Genomic DNA, 13,801 nt, shown 5'->3' with positions numbered 1-13,801 from the left:
ATTCTTGGGAAACTTCACGTCCAATGCTGCTGTGAAATGGCATTCAGTCATCCCCAACTGCTTTTAATTATGTTAGCAATGTTATTGTTGCTGTTATCATCTAAGGATATGACTGAAGCCCTATTTATACAGAAAAGTAATATCATTTGTTGAGCTGATACACTGATAGGCTTTCTGTCATATAAGCCTGAAAAAGAGTTTGTGTGCCTGAAAACATACCTGCTTTTTTCCCCCAAACCATCAGTTTGTTCTAATAAAATGTATTACCTCTCCTTGTAGAATTTGTCTCATTTAATTATATTAGCATTGAAAACAGCTGAACTAAATTGCATAAGATAATTTGTTTTGTCCCAAACCTGCGCTGTCAGCTCCAGCTGGGACCCTCTGTTTCCAAACAGAGCTGGAAGACCAGCTTGCAATTATTACCAGATATATATTAACTCGTTTTCATGAAAAATATCAGATAAAGCATAATGAAAATCAGAAAGAGCATTAAGCATCAGACTTTGAATCAACCTTTGAGAGACAGGGCTGAGGATGGAAAGGGTTGTGTCCAGCCCTACTTGTGCATGGGATGCTCTTGGTGCCAGCATTGGGTCTGAATGGGGCCCAGGTGAGGCAGCTCCTGCACCTCCACCTTGCTGCTTTGTTATTTTCATGTTGACCCCTTTCTCGGTCTGGCAGAAACCCAAAGCAGAAGCCCCAAAATGCTTGAACTCGTATTTCAGCTCAAGACAAGCAAGAATCATCCAAAAATCTTTGGCCAAAATTATTTCTAACCAAGTTTCCAGCCAAATTAGTAGGCTCGAGGGAGTCCATGAATCACAGATAAGCAGCCAGACATTTTCTGTCTAACTTTGCTCCTAATTACAAATGGGCAAACATAATGGATGGTGTCATTAATTGCTCAAAAATAACACTGGGAGTTTGATGTAATGGGATCAATGCTTAGATACAATGATGAGGAATAAAAAAAGTATTCATTGCATGGGCAAAAGAAAAGCCTCTTGGCTAGCAAGATGGAAACAATTTTGAATTCTTCATTGTACCTTGACTAGTGTTGAACGTCATGTTTGACTTCAGGCATTAGAGAATGGCTTTGTTTTGATCACGTGCACACTGGCCTGCTCTTAACATTCATTTCTCAGGAGTAAGGATTTTATTTCCTGCAGAATTTGCAGACTGAAAGAATTAATCTTTTGTACGCCTTCTTCCTAGGAGAGGTTTTTAGAAGGAATATATTTGTTCAATAGCTTTCTATCTTTTTGTGTAAGTGCTTGCTCCCTCTTTCCCCTTCTCCACAGCTTGTTTACTCAGGGAATAAAAACTTGACCTTGACTTTAAGGTCTTTGGTGTTTCAGACTGTGCAGTCAGCAGAGAGTAAGGGGAAAAAATCGATGTGAGCTGTATTAGACAAGTGTAAGAGTAATACATAAGTGCTGAGAACTCATCCTGGAAATGGAAACAGCTGAGATAGTTCTTAAAGGAGAGCACATCCCACTGATGCATCTCTTGTGGTTAAACCCCCACAGCCCATCTCCTCCTTTCTGCACCCTTTCTCTCTCCAGCTGTCTAACACATCCTCGGGGACATAAGAAGACAGGGATGCACCAAAGGTTCCCATCTCAGCTTGATGGGAGCTGGACTCAGGGGACAAAGAGGCTCAAATCTTCACCTCCTGCCAGATCTGTGACTCTGGATGTTCCAGGGCTCCTGTCAACATCTCCAATAAAGTGCATGTCAAAAGAATCAACCAGGCAGGTGGGAAAGGACAGCATAGCAGAAAAGAGAGGTGGTGCTGTTAATGAGGGTGTCAGTGGTCAGATTGTGTTTGTCACCAGTGGGCTCACAAAATACCCTGTCTACGCTGTGCTTTGGGAGAAACTCTGTTGTTTCCTTGCCATTTCTTGATTTGTGGGGTGAAATCCAAGCTGAGTGTACTGGCAGGACATTGAGGTCCAGGAGGCAAAGTCAGACTTTATCTCCCAGCCATGCCTTTCCAGGAAGCTGGATGGGTCATTGCCATTTAAATGCAATTCATGTTTGCTTCAATGTATTTAAATACCAGTGAAATGTCCTCAGCAATAACAGCAGACTGTTAATACATATGAGTATGAAATTCTTAATTAATTAGATGACATTAGATTACCAGTTGCGTTCTCAAAACAGCTCAAAAGTACTCTTTTAAAGGGAATTAATATTTAATAAAAAAAAAAGCAACAGCATCCTGAAGTCTAAATTAAATGTGTGTGCCTTCATGACTTTTACAAGTATTTTACTTAAAATTTAGTCTGCCAAGGAATTGCATCATAGGTGTTTTCTGCAACAGAGGGGGCTGCCCTGGGAAGTGCACTCTGCATCAGGCTTTCCTTCAGAGCCTGATTCCTCTTCCTAAACAAGGACCTGGGCACCTCTCTGTGGGCAGGGAAGCTCCTTTGTCCCCTGTCCTGCTGTGGGCATTGGCTCCATGTGAGATTTGTGCCCCCAGCAGGAGTCAAATGCCACATTTCACGGGATTATCAGGTTAACATTCCCACAGCTGGGACATTTGGGGTCACATCCCAGCTATTGCAGATGATGGTCATAACCAGGGAACGTCCCCATGCAAAGAACCTGTGAGGTTAATGCTCTGCATGTGGAAACAGCTGACTTGTCACAGCAGTAATGGTCATTCCTCAAATGAATTAGGCTCATGTATGTACATCCTTATTTGCAAATAATCCATATGTGTCATGAAATAATTTCCATTTTCCTCCTTATGTAGCAGAAAATGAGGCATTAGACAGCCAAAGTGAATTTCAAGCTGAAGCCCTCTAAGACAGCCACAGTCTTGTCAAAAAACCTCATTGTTCAGGATAAATTGAGAAACCAGCTGCTAAAATTCAGTCACTTTTTTCAGGGCAGAAAAGTGTATTGACCCTATCTTCAACACAAATAATCACCATTAGATCCCCTTGTTTTTAAAATTGGTTTCGACAAACTTTTATTTATTCCGCTTCCTCAGGACTGCACTAATCAGACAAAAAATAACCTGATAGTCTCTTTTCAGTTTAAGCACATAAAGCAAGTATGAATAGTTTTGGCCATGGTTTTATTTTCATGACTGTTTCAGAGCTCCAGATGTTGCTGCTCTAACCCACCCTCGATACCAGCAGGGTTTTGTTGGTACCACTCTGTTACAAACACCACGAATAGCAGCAATGGTGGCGAGGAGATCTTAAGTTATCTCACCTCCTCCTTCAATTTTGCCCTTGCAACAGCACGTCAGGACATTTTTTTGGAGCTGGGGAGAGAAGGGGTATTGATTTTCTCCAGTTTGGTGTTTTTTTCTCATCCTGTGTGATGCCCAGGGTTGGTATAAATTGTGCTGGGAGCACGGCATGGTGCAGGCATGGCTGGGGCTGGGGCTGCAGCAATGCCTGCTCACTCAGACACTGCACAGCAGGGACCTTGCTGGAAATCTCAGTGTATTTTTAGTTGAGCTATGTGAGGGATGAAAGTAGGGCACCAACGCTCAGCAGAACTGCACAGACAGGTTTTGCATACGGAGCAAAGCTGGAGAACGCCGTGGGGGTTGGGCTTCTCCTTCTTTTCCTTTCATTCTGCTGACTTTGTGCAAAAGTTGAACGTCAGGTTTTACCCAGTGAACTTGCAGGGGTTTGTATAATAAATGTGTGGGGGAGAAACAGCCTGTTCAGAGCCAGAGCCAGTACCAGCCTGGTCACATTGCCAATGACCCCATGGGGGACAGGAGAGAGCTGGGGTGGGAAGAGGTGTCAGCAGCTCCCTCAAGACATCCTCCTGGTGTTCCTGGCTGGGAAACCGAGCAGGAAATTGGCATCGCTCAGGGTGTTTCTCTCCAGCCTTTTTCTGTGGTCTGGAAAGCAATTTGAATAGAAAATGAAGAGAGTTTGAGGAAGGAAAATGGGACAGAAATTAAAGGAGTGTAGTCTGGGCTTGATAAACTCTTCAAAATGAGCATTTCTCCCCACCAAAAGGAAGGATTTTATTTTCCCTGTAAGGAGACAAAATGAACAGCAGGGACTATTGTTGTGGCAAGAACACCTGGAGATGTGCGAGCTGCAGCGAGAGCTCGCTGGCAGGGATAGCAATGGCATCATTTGCAGCAACATCTGCACTGGCCCAGCAACCACCTCTCCTCATTAATTAGCAGAAGCAGTAGCTTTGCCAGACAGTCCCATTGGCTTTTGCCTTGTTACTCTACCCCTCAGCTAATGAGCCATCCTCTTCCCTTCCTGCTGAGTGAGGCCAGTCTGACTGAGAACAGGAATCCAATGTGCAGAGAGGGGGTGGCTGCCATCATTTTGTGTATCCACCCTGCAGGTCACATTTACTACAACCACATGATTCAGCAGCACTGGGCTCTGGGCTTATGGACATATTAGCAGAGGTTCACTGATGACTCTCCAGTCTCTCCCTGTGTATCTAATTTTATGCTGCAAGGCATGAAGCCACGTATGTACAGGCCTGGCTTTCCTCTCTGAAACTGTTTTGGTTTAGACACAGTTTATTCACAATTCTGCTTTGATCCTCCAAGCTGACAAACATGTTCTTTGACCTTGCCTCGTTTTGTCTGCCTGGAGATGATCCATGACACTGTTTGGTGAAGCAATATCACAACCCAGCTCTGCTTAACCCCCATTTCCACAAAATGGTCCAGTTATGCAAGAAAGCAACACGTGGATCAGTACACAGAGACCTGGTGGGGATCTTTGCCTGGCCAGTCCATGCCATCTCCACAGGGCCCTGTCCCAGCAGTGAATTACTGAAGCAATGGAGAAATTAATACAAGGCAGAGGAAGGCAGCAACCCTCAGCAAGTCCCTGGGAAGCTCAGCTTCCTTGTCCAGGGCTGCACTTATGATTAAATGCCAACTCCTGCACGTGGCTGTTACCTGGGGAGCTCCAGATCTTGCTGGAAGGGAGTTTGTCTCCAGTGGTGGCTGCCCATGCCCGGGGTGGCACAGGCAGGATCCTGTGTGAGCCTCAGGCAGTCTCACTCAAATAATTTCATGCACAGTTTAATTCTCTGCAGAGTGGGGAGGGGGACTTATTCCAAGAAAACCCGATCCAAAATGATCAAGGTGGCTTAATAACACGAGGCAAATGGCAGTGCTGTGGCCCTGCTAGACAATAGCAAAACACATTGGGATGCGCAGCTCAGACCTTGCTGCATTACACATGTAATTAGGTTGTTTCCATGGTAATGATCTAATTATGGTCTTCTTGGCTTTGTGTAATCACATTTGCTGCATTTTGGCAGAGCTGTTTTCCTTATTTTTGAACTGCAACACTTGGCAAGATGTTCTTTCTGAAGCCGAATAATAATTTTTGCCTGATGGAAACCGACAAGTCTGTGAGCTTTTATTTAAAGCAGGGTTGAAGGTACAAGACAAGACAAAACTATATATATAGAATATCTATAATATATATGTATATATAAAGAAGGGGTTTTATCCCTGTAATTTCTATTCCTCCTTCCTTCCTACCTTTTTATTTTTTTAATTTTTTTTTTGGCAAGTGTTTAAACGAATGAATTGTAGCAGTGGCTGCCACACAGGAGTGGAAACTCCAGAGACCTCTTTTGTGTTCCTGGGGTTAGGGATGGACTGACCTTAAAGCATGAGACTACACCTCTCTTTGCTTTATTTTCCATGCCTGAGGGTGATACTGACTTCAGACAAGATGCATGTGCAAAATGTGCATTATTTCTGATAAACTCCTTCAGCTCCTGGTAAGAATGATACCTTAGAGGGAGCTGGTGAAATCCTGGCCCCATAGAAATCCAAGGGCAAACTCCTATTGATTTCCACAGTGATGCAATTTCCCATGGGGCTGTTCAAACACCTTAGGAACAAAATCAGATAGAAAAAACCAAACCTAGCAGTCTGTATTCCCCACTATGCTGCTCCAGAGCCGGGCAAGGAGGGTGATGTGACACTTTGGGGACACAGGTGGTGTCTCTTTCCTCCACCATGGCACTACCAGGGAATCCTGCAGATGGATTGGTGGCTCCCAGGTGGGATCCCCTTTCCCAAGCCCATCCCCTCCCTAGAGATGAGCTCATTCCTCTGTGTCAGAGAGCAGCTTTGGGCAGGTGCAGAGTTCAAGGCTCTGCCAGAGCCAGTGCTCACAGGGATTTACTGTGGCCCATGCTCTGCTGTGTAGGAGAGGTGCTTATTATAGCCTGTAATCCCTCCTGAGGCAACTCCCTCCTTGGAGTCAGCTGCAAGATCTGGCTGTTACTTATCACTTATAAAGATTTTTTTAAAGCTTTCTTGCAAAACAAAAGATATATTTCTGGCTTGAGCAATAAGGGATCTAGGGAAAGCCAGGAGATGAAAGGTCAAGCAAGAGGAGCTTGTGAAACCACACTGGAGCAGAACTGCAGGTTGTAGCCAGCCAGGAGCTTGTACTGCAATTGACAGGGCTATTCATGGAAAGGGTTTTGATTAGAGTTGCCATGACAATGGGAAACACCTAAAAAAGATCTATGAAATGTTAAATCGGCGTCAAGCCAAGAAGTTAAGCCAAATCCTGCACTCTGGTTATTCCTGTGAGTCAGTGCCTTTCATCACAGCCTTGCTAAAAGAAGGATTTGCTCGTCTGACTTTGAAGATTTGGGAAAACAGGTATGAAATGTAAATTATGATGGAAAAGATTCGTGCTGTAAAGAATTGGCTGTGGAAGGATGCTGGAAATCTTGTAAATACTGTCTGCAGCTCTTGCTTACTGTGCTGCACATGCACACATGGAGTCCTGTGATTGTGATGGACAGGTGGGGATGGCTGTGTTCTGAATGAATGCAACACAGCACCCACTCTGCATGGCCTACAGGGTCCAGGGATTGAAATTTCCATCTCTAAACCTTTACTGAGAGTTTTCAAATCCAAAATGAGTGGCGCTGAATTTCAAGGACCCAGCAAAAATAATTCACTTTTGAAAGCAAAGTGTTTTCTCAATATATCAGAGGTGAGAAGAAAACCTGGTGTTGCCAATTTTTGAATGAATAATGATGTGAGGGAGGGTGGGTTTTTTCTCCTTCATTAGAGGTATCTCTGGATACACGATCCCTGGAGCTTCCAGCAAGGACCAGAGACTGTATCCCCCTGTCAGTTTGTTTTTTTAATTTTTTGCAGAACTGACCATACTGTTAGCCCAGAGAAAGAAAGTTATGCTGTTGAGCCATATGCTTTCCTGTTATGTTCTGCAGAGAATAAAGTGTGATTAGCTATTGCCACTTCAGTTTTAGCAGATTGACACCTCTTAAATGCCAAGATATGCCCAAATAAGCCCACAACAAATGCTTGTGAATGGACAGGCAACTGCATAGCAGTCGTGGTGAAAGTCAAATAACAGCAGTGGGGTGGGGTCTGAGGCCTGTTCTGTCACTTTTCATGGTGGTGTGAATGCCTTTTGTGGGGATCTTTCACATCTAATTTGACTTGTACACTTTCCTTGCAGAGCACCCTGATGGAACAGCTGCCCAAAGGGGACAGGTTGGATCCTCTGTATTTTATGCATTCAGGACAGCAGTGCAGGGTACAAAACACAGCCAGGAGAGGCATCATCTCCTGCTTCTTCTCCTGTCCCCACCCCATCTAACAGCACAGCAGCAGAAAGGACAGGCTTGTCTCCAAAGGGAATAATGGTATGTTAATGAGAGCCTTGCTCCCTGAAACTGCTGGTTCATGTGCCTTGGCTCTGGCTGTGGTATTGGAGAATATGAAATTCCATATTTCACTGTGCAGGCTGCACAGATTCCCCTGCTGTGCAAATCCTCATGTGTGAACTACAGTTACCACCATCTCTTGCCTTCCAGGTATTGCCTGCTTGTAGGGCTGGAATCAGAGCTGAGGAGCCTGTCCTGCTTTCCAAAGCCTGTGAATTTCATTAATGCCACCAAGGGTTTTACGTCTGCCAGTACCAGATCCCCCCCAGTTTATTCTGCCCTTGTTCCCTGCTTTTGTAACCCAGATATTTGCATAAAGCAGAGCAGCAATGCCAAGTGCTGGTGCCTCCTTTCCTGCTGCACAGGCTCCATATGCTGCCTATCTGTGTCAATTCAGGGAGCTCTGCCATTGCAGGAGGACAATTTTCAGGCTGTGTGTGTGTAAATTAGAGCTGACAGTCTGCAGCTTTAATTTATGGACTGAAGCTGATCTTTGCTCACACCCTACCCATCAGATAACCTTAGCACCATGATCAATACAGCCAGATAATTACAGCTAGCAGAAAAGCTAAGTGCAGGTTTCCAATGGTTTTTTTCATCAAAACAAAGTCCTAGGGATATGTTCCTGCCAAGGCTTAGACAATTCTCCTTAATTAAACCAGGAGCTCACACAAGCCTAATACTATAAAATACTTTTTACGTGAACACCCTCAACCAGAAATTCCTTCTCATCTAAATCTAGCTCCTCTATCTTGGTATGAGTCTCTAATTCTGCATGTGTAGGGGGAAAACTGTCCCTCTGTTTCCATCTTGATCTAGTGCCAAACCCACTGACGTCAACAGCCAGGAGGAGAATGACTGAGAAAAAGGAAAACCTGATCCGTGAAACTTCAGAGATTTCTGAAGAAAAGCCTTTGGACTGTTCTACCTAAAGCTGGTTGATATAATTCCCCACTTGCAGCTGGACACCCCAGAACTCATTTTTCAAACACATGTTGTCCTTTCACTCTTTATATATTTGCTTTTCCAAGTGTCATGTGAAGCTTGTCCTGTGCAGGCACTGACTCAGAGGAGATCCTGGCAAGCAGAAAGCCATTTCACCCTGCCCTGGGAAACACGAGCCAGCCTGGGGATATCCTGATTTCCTGTGTCAGGTGGAGCACCAAGGAAGACACTGCTGCTGACCACAAACATTGACTGCCAAGCCTGAGGATGTGTCACTGTTCAGTGCATGGTGTCACGTGAAACATGGGTGTTTTTCCTGTTTTCACTTGACAATATAGAGAATCAACAAGGTCCACAAGGCATGGACCAGGGTACCCCAGTCAGGACCCAAGGAACAGCTCAGTGATGGATAAAAACTCACCCCTGTGCACCAGAGCAATGCTGTAGGTGAACCCTCTTCATGGGAAATGTTGATGTCCAGCTCTGACTCCAAGGGCATCTGGAATTAAAGAGCAGTAGTTAGCCTGCAGCTGCAAGAAAGCAAAATGACTGCAATCATTAATTGCACAGCTATAAATTCTCTGGGATGAGAAACTTCCACACAGTTGTGAAGATGCCACCATCAGCATGGGCTCTGGTGCACATGCACACACAGCATATGTACACACAGAGAGATCAATAGATTGCAAAAAGTAGTGAAACTCTCGTTACATTTGGTGTTCTGTGGCTTTTCTTTGTGACTAAAAGAGCTTTCAACTTCACCAAAGAAAACAAAGAAAGGAAGAAAAGCCTTTTTTTCATGGTTATGTAATGATAGGACAAGGGCAAATGGCTTCAAAGTTAAAAAGGGTAGGTTTAGATTGGGTATTTAGAAAAAATGCATTACTGAGAGGGTGGTGAGGCACTGGAACATGCTGTCCAGAGAAACTCTGGATGCCCCATCCCTGGAAGGGCTCAAGGCCGTGTTGGACAAAGCCATGAGCAGCCAGGTCTAGTGGAAGGTGTCCCTGCCTATGGCAGGGGGGATTGAAACTGGATGACCTTTGAAGTCCCTTCCAACCCAAACCATTCTGTGATTCTATAAACAGAAGGAGTTTGGTGGATAGTTTTCCATATTTCCAGGAACTCTTCCCACTTCCAGAAAACAGTCACAAGAAGAAGAGCTACCACGCTTGGATATATTTCAAAGTGCTGGTTGCAAATGTCACACTGGCCCTGCTCCTGCCAGTCTGCATGTCCTGGAAAATGCCAGCTCCCTCCAGGGCATCTCATCTTCCTGACAGAGCCTTGCCTGGGAAGGGTTTTCACCTGTGGGGAGGGACCAGCAGAGGTGTGTGGTTTGGATGCTGCTGGCTGTGGGTAAAAGCCTGGCAGCAGTGGAGAGCCTGGGGAAAACCCATTAGTTAAGAGCTGAGGCACCCGATGCTGTTATCACTAATGCCTTCAGCACAGGACAGGGTTGCTATCAATTTCATAATAAATCAACGCCATTTTCTAATATGAACCAATTTATCTGCCAGGCTGACTTGCCAAACACTATTAGAGGCTGAGGTCAAACTGAAAAAGACATATCATGTTTTCAGCTTCTCCTCCTAACTCCATATCTCCAAGACACTCTCTGCAGTCACTGGTTCACAGCTCTTCCCCCTCCCAGGAGACTTCTCCTTCAGGAGACTTTCATTTAGAGACGATGCAGACACAGCAGGAATTATGTATTTAATGCCAGCCACTAACACGATAACTAAGGCTGAAGCTATCACCTGTCTTTTGTCACCCCCGTACAGTATTTATGGAGATAGAATAAAAAGATTATTTGAAAGGCTTGATTTGCAGCAGAACCAAGAAAATCCTGGTTTACTACAACCAAGCCAATGTTATGATTTTTATCTGTATTCATTTAGACTACAGCTCTGGTGGAGACACCCATCTTAAAGAATTAGCTACGGTAAACAAGATAGGAGAGAGATTTGAGAATGTTATTTATAGAAGGAATCACGCAGAGATGGCCATAAAATGAGTAATACATAACAAACATGGATAAGAATACACAAAAGAAACAAAGGAATCTCTGCCTTGAATGGTCATTGCAGAGCACAGGCTTGTGGAAAATTCACGTTCAGGGGAGCTGGGAGCTGCTGGCAGCCAGGAGCCTTGGGCTGCACCAGATGAGAACACAAGGGTGTTTAACTGTTCATCTGACACTACAGAGTGGCCTAGCCAGCCACTGCCATTGCCAGAGCAGCTGAGTATGGATCATCCCATCTGGGAGAGTTAAGGGGCTGCTGAAAGCTGGAGTAGCAATAACTGATCAGCAGTGCCCATCCTGGCCACGTGAGCAGGCACAGAAACAAAGGGGGAGAGGTGCCTTGCAGGGCAGGGGCAGCTATGGATGGCAAAAATGGGCTTGGTCTAAAGAAAAACTTGGATCAGGAAAACAAAACCAGAACTGAGGGACAAAAACGTCAACTTGCAGCCAGACAGATTCAAATCAGGTACAAGTCAGGCATGAGGAATGAATTCTCCAGTGACACAATTACCATGGCAGCAGCACAAATGCCACCAACAGCCAGGCATGCCTGGCAGCAGCTTGGCTTTTTCCATACTTGTCTCCTTGCAAATCCCTACTTGCACCACTACTTCCATTAAACTAATGGAAATAAAATCCAGATTGCAGCATGTGTTTAAGGAATACTTCACAATTCATGATGCCAGCAAAACAGTCAGAAAAAACTGTTTCAATCAAAAAAGCAGAAAGGATTGTAGGGGCTGTTAGGGCTCATACTTGTGAAAAAGAAAGCCAAAGCACTTCAAATTAAATCTGGGTGAAGCATCACTGCTCAGAAAGGGCAGTCAGCAGAAGTTTCAGTGGCACAGGCAGTTACAGAAGATGCCAAGGAAGGTGCCTGGTTTGACTCTTCCTTGCAAAGGGAATTCCCTCAAGTGCATTTTTTGAAATCTTTGGATTTTCCACTTACAGCACTTACCTACTGGAAAATAACTCAAAACTCTTTTTATTGCTGTCTAGACACTTCTAACACATATCCCTTAATATTTTTCTCCTAATGCCAATTTGAAAAAAAAAATATTCCAGGCAGAAAAGAACTGGTCAAATCTGCAGTAAACAAGATTACTTATGGTGTGCTTTAAAATATTATGGATACAAAGGCATAAAAGGAAGGATGTACTCCCTTAATCTTTTCCTTCCAAAGAAGCTGACCCTTTTCTATCCCAGATTGTATTTAGCTGATGCATATCTTCATATGCAAATATGATTTGATGTGAAGCCTGCTGGACTCAGTAGAAGGATTTCTTCTGGCATTCATCAGCACTGAGCCAAGTCCATACTACTAATGAAATTTCTTAGATAGTAATAACAACATTATGAGTGGTGTCACCTTTGTTATAAATCCAGGGTCAATAATATTCAATTTGACAAAACCTTAGTTTTCCTGAAATTTTGGTCCAGAGGGCTCTCACTGCTCAGCCATGAAGTTGACTACAATGAGTAAAAAGCAGCAGGAAAGTGGAAATGGAACTTCTATTCCATTTATTCTGAATGGAAGCACAGTGAAAGGAGTAGGTTCCACAGAGCAACCACAAATTACTTCACCACAGCCTCACAGATTGTAAGTGGTTTGTGCTGGTGACTTGGATATCAACAGCCAAGAAAATGCAATAATATTATTCAGAAATTTCAACCATGTGATTTTTGCAAAATGTTAAAATTGGAAAATTGAAGGGAAAATATTTTAGGCTGTCATGAAGTTGTTCCTTCTCTCCTTCCTTGCCCCCCGCCAAACCCCTCAAAACAAAACCCCAAAGGTCCAGAAGCAAATATTTGGTTGACTAAAGGCTATTTCATCCCATCTTCAGCTTAAGCTTCTGAAGGAATTAAAAATAGAAACTTTAAAACTAATTAATTTAAAATACTGCAAAGAAAAGAATGAATTTTTCATGTCTGGGTGCCAAAATGAATCATTTAAACTTTAGAAGTTCATTTCCATACACAGCTTCTGTTCATTTAAATTGTATTTTCTGAGGACTTTTTTCTCTCAACCAAACTGTAAGATGGGGAGTGGATTTATGCACTGCAACACATCTGGGTGAGGGGCTCTGTGTCAGCTGAGCTGGGCAGGGGCAGGGAAGGTGGCAATGAAGGAGGCTGGGGATGAAGGTTTGCCTGGGGATGTCACCTGGCGTGCTGAGCTGTGTCCCTCAGCGGAGGCTGGCTCCACCACTGGAGCAAAGAGAAGCCCTGCTGACCTTCAGGCTGCCCTTGCCCCATCTTAGCCTGGCAGAGGCCACAGTAACCCATTCCCCACCCACTTCCACACGATGCTCATTTGGGAAATCTCCCCCTGTGAATGAGCGCGGCAGGGAACGCTGCAATGACACTAAAATACCTGCTCTGAAGCAGGTTGCAATTTCTTTCCCCGTATAAACCTAGCTGTAGAAAATGATGCCACAGCCACTCATATTAAATTGTCAGTGAGCACATCCCTTAAAAGCTTTTTATTCTGTTTTTAATTTATGGCACTTGACAAGGAGGAGAATTGAGTGTGCTGGTGCCGATCCCGGCGCGGCTCAGCCCGTTTGCTCTGGCCAAGTGCTGGGCCAAGTGCCCAACAGCCCCAGCTGTATATCCTGGTTTTTCATTAACAGAGATTGTCACTCCACCACCTCTGCACTCTGTTTTTATCTGGCTACTGAGCTCTGGAAACCATTAGGTGTCTTTCTCCATTAGGCATTAAAAACAGGTATATGTGTTCGAGCAAGAAGCTTTCTCTGGTTGCATGACACCTCCTCTCCTTTTTACCTAAATGTTCTCATTTATCCCACAGTGTTTTAGGCACTTTGGGATGGACAGTGCACCAGGAGTGCTGTGGTCCTTCTGGTTGTGGCAAATGGGAAGGACACGATCCCGGCAGGGACCACTCACACAGAGCAGCTCACAGCTTGTGACTCCTGGGGCTCCATCCACTGCTTTGGGGACATTTGGGAAAGACAGCTGAGACTGAGATTCTGCTTTCAGTTGGCTTCAATTTACTGCAACTGTAGCTGCAGCTCCACTGGAAATTGGTGTCTGCAATCAATAAAGCTCAGAATCACCTTTAAGCTTAAGGAGAAAAGGACCAAACCTTGGGATACTCCATAGCTGAGTCTG

At 44.4% G+C, this 13,801-nt stretch overlaps 1 long non-coding RNA gene across 1 annotated transcript; it reads left to right on the top strand.

The window, feature by feature from the left end:
• Positions 1-6,520: 6,520 nt before the first annotated feature.
• Positions 6,521-9,191, top strand: LOC139594702 (uncharacterized). The gene is made up of 3 exons (XR_011680735.1): positions 6,521-6,652; positions 7,485-7,671; positions 7,843-9,191. It is a non-coding gene; the product is annotated as an uncharacterized lncRNA (long non-coding RNA).
• The last annotated feature ends 4,610 nt before the right edge of the window (positions 9,192-13,801 follow it).

Source organism: Agelaius tricolor, unplaced genomic scaffold (genome assembly GCF_023055355.1).
Source record: "Agelaius tricolor isolate 1412-34295 unplaced genomic scaffold, bAgeTri1.0.p SCAF_12, whole genome shotgun sequence".
Taxonomy (NCBI): domain Eukaryota; kingdom Metazoa; phylum Chordata; class Aves; order Passeriformes; family Icteridae; genus Agelaius; species Agelaius tricolor.
The sequence above is the reverse complement of the archived record's forward strand: the minus strand, read 5'-3'. Positions and strand labels throughout refer to the sequence as shown.